Consider the following 3211-nt stretch of genomic DNA (forward strand, 5'->3'; position numbering starts at 1 on the left):
AAGTGGTCATCCCTAGAAACATACATACAAGTATTATCATCTGAACTCAACTGGTTATATATGTTTATATATTTATGTACAAAGGCATTAATACCTGCAATAACAATGAAAAAGGAGGCTATAGATTTGAAGGAGAGCTGGGAAGGGTATGTGGGAGAGTTTGCGGGGAGGAAGGGAAAAAGAGAAACCTTGTAGTTAAATTACAATCTCAGAAATAAATTGAAAAATAATTTAAAAGGAGCTCCAGCCAATACATAAAAAAAGAAATTGTTCACATTAATGAAGTTATCATTCAGGCATTGTGCTAGCCTGCCCCTTGGGGACCTAGCATAATGCACTCAGGCAGTACTCTGGCCTGCTCAGGGTTCTGACATTGTTATCCACTACAGCGCATGAGCTACATCTTCTCATTAAAGATGGGTCCCACCTGTCTTCTCTCCCTCCACCCCTTTCTCTTCTTCTGTTGCTCCTGTCTCCAGAGGGTGGTCTCCCTGCCACCTTTCCCATTCCTTTCCCTCGATAAAAACCCCTCCAGATGAGCCCAGTCGCATGATGGCATCTGTCTCTTTCCCAATATTTATTAAACTACAACATTGGTTCCATGACTCGGAGAGAGGACATATCAGATACTAAACTGGAAGAACAGATTACACTTGATCTTAGCCAAAAGGCCAAGAACAGCTAGACTGATGTTGCCCTAAGACCTCTGTCCTCCGGGGTGACTGTCTAGGTAGTTAGCAAGTAAGTCTCTGTCATTTTAATCACTAACTCAGGCAAATGACTCCTTCTCAGAACTCTGAGCTGTTTGAGGACTAGGCTTAAGGTAGCTTTGTCAGTTTAACAGCAGCAACCAAGGCTGCCTTCTCAGTTTTCTGTAAAATCCAGGTCACAGGCCTTGCTCTTCCCAGGTCCAAGAGGCACCAGATGGTCTCACAGAGCCTGGACAGCAAAGTGAAACAGCTAGCTATTTCAGTGTTCTGGGTCCCCCAAATTGCGATACCCCCAGGTCAGCAGGAAGCAGTCTCGAGAACCTGAAACCTTCATTTCCCACTTTCACTTGCTATCCCTAAGTCACTTTTTATAATAAACAAAAGGAAGGAATGTTACATTCAGGCATTATACTAGTGTGTCCTAGTATAATGGGGACCTAGCAGGATGCATTCAGGCACTCTGGCCTGCTCAGGGTCCTGACAACGTCATCTTCTATGTCACTACAACACATGCACTATGTCCCCTCATAAAAGACAAGCCCAGACTGCCTCCTGTCTCTCTCTCTCTCCTCCTCCTTCTCCTTCTCCTCCTCCTTTTTCTTTTCTTCCACTGCTCCTGTCTCCAGAGGCCTGTCTCTCCCTCCCTCTCTTTCCCATTCCCTTCTCCTAATAAAAGAAAACCCTTCACTTGATTCCTGTCACATGACAGCATCTACCTCTCTCTTTCTCCTGCTGTTTTTTAAACTACAACAAATGGGTTATGATACATTATTTGGATTGATTCTCTCACACTGTATATTAGGAGATATTTGAAAATTTAAAAATTATTTTTCTGTCTTTCTGTCTTGCTTGCACTATTGAAGATCAAGCCCAGGGCTTCAGGTATATCAGGCAAATGTTCTACCACTAAGATTCCCCTCAACCACTGTGTGACCTAAAACACAGATACTGTGGTGATCTTTGTGAGAACCGTCCCCAGTGTATCACTTCAGACTTAGGCTGGTCATCATTCCAAGAAACCCAATAGCCTTCTGGACATTTTCTAAGTGCCTCTTCCCTGTATTAAATCTCCTCATGTTTAGAACTTCAGCCAGGGAAGCAGGTCAGGGCCTTACTCAGCCATCGTCAGAGAAGCTTCCTACTGCAGCTGATGCAGAGACCTACCAGATACTATGCATAGAATGCGAGACCTTGGAACATTCAGCCTAAAACGGGAAGTCTCCATCAAATTCCTCCCCTCAAGGAACTCAAGGAGCCACATAGTAGAGGAGGCAGAAGAAGAGTGTGGAAGCCAGAGGGGACGGAGGACACCGAGGAAACAAGGTTCTCTAAAGCAACAGGATTAACACGTGTATAAACTCACAGAGACTGACGCAGCATGCACAGAGCCTGCGTGGGTCTGTACCATGTCCTCTGTGTGTACACATGGCTTCCAGTTCAGTGTTTTTAAGGAATTACTGAACATGAAAGAGTTGGTCTTTGTTTCTTATGCTTTCTTTTGGCCTCTTTCCCTTCTGTTTCTTTGTTTTGTTCAATCCTGATGTATCTTATGTTGTTTTATTATTATCCCTTAAAAGCTTATTTGTTTGCTAATAAAACCATAAAAGGAACCATAAAAGGAGTGGATCCATATGAGAGGGGAGGTGGAGAGGAACTGGAGGAGCAGAGGTAGAGGAAACCATAATTAGGATATATTATCTGAAAAACAAATCTATTTTCCATAAAAGAAAAAAATACCACCAAACAAACAAAAATCTCTTCGTGTTTAAAATGTTGAGTGCCATTTGTGTGTTATAAATGAACCTGATTGATGGAGTATTGAATATTGGAAAAAGGCGATGCATAACAAAAATACTCAAATATTGAGTATTATCTTAGTAGTCTGGCAGTATATGGAAGGATCCAACTCCATGAGAGACAGCCAATTGTCATCACACATGGAAAAATACTTCAGGAAAAAGGTTCCTCTAAAATCTTGGAAGTGGATTCATGTGCTGATAGAATGTGGAGATCAACATGAAGGGGTTAAAAAGTGCCAGTGTGTAATGTGAATTAGCAGTTGCTTGGTGTTTGTAGCAAGATACTGAACGTGATGAGTGCCAGCAAGAACTGGCCAACTGTCAAGCAAAGATGAAAGAATTCCACTAAGCAAAGAAGACTCTCTGGCTATAGACCACAATCTAAACTCATACAGAGGAGTTTAAAAACAAACTGAAATGTGTGTGTGTTCCTTCAAGCAAGACAGTTAGTTCTCCAAGCTTTTCTTTAACCTCTCTCAGTAAGACTTCTCTGCCAGAAAAAAAAAAATGGCAGCTAATCCAAAGATTAGTTAGTTGGTGCCTTCCATCCAAGTCACTCATTAACGTAAATGGACTCTGGGCTGGGGATGTGGATGAGTGGTAGAGTGTACTTGCTGAGCATGTACAAAGCCTTGAGTTTGGTCCCCAGCACAGGAAAAAACAAATAAAATTTAAAAAAATACCAGCCATTCAGCAAGGGAG

General features: G+C 42.2%; 1 pseudogene; it reads right to left on the bottom strand.

Annotated features, from left to right (window-relative positions):
• Positions 1-477: 477 nt before the first annotated feature.
• Positions 478-685, bottom strand: LOC119818180 (annotated as a pseudogene).
• Positions 686-3211: the final 2526 nt, after the last annotated feature.

The sequence above is a fragment of the Arvicola amphibius genome, chromosome 6 (genome assembly GCF_903992535.2).
Source record: "Arvicola amphibius chromosome 6, mArvAmp1.2, whole genome shotgun sequence".
NCBI lineage: Eukaryota > Metazoa > Chordata > Mammalia > Rodentia > Cricetidae > Arvicola > Arvicola amphibius.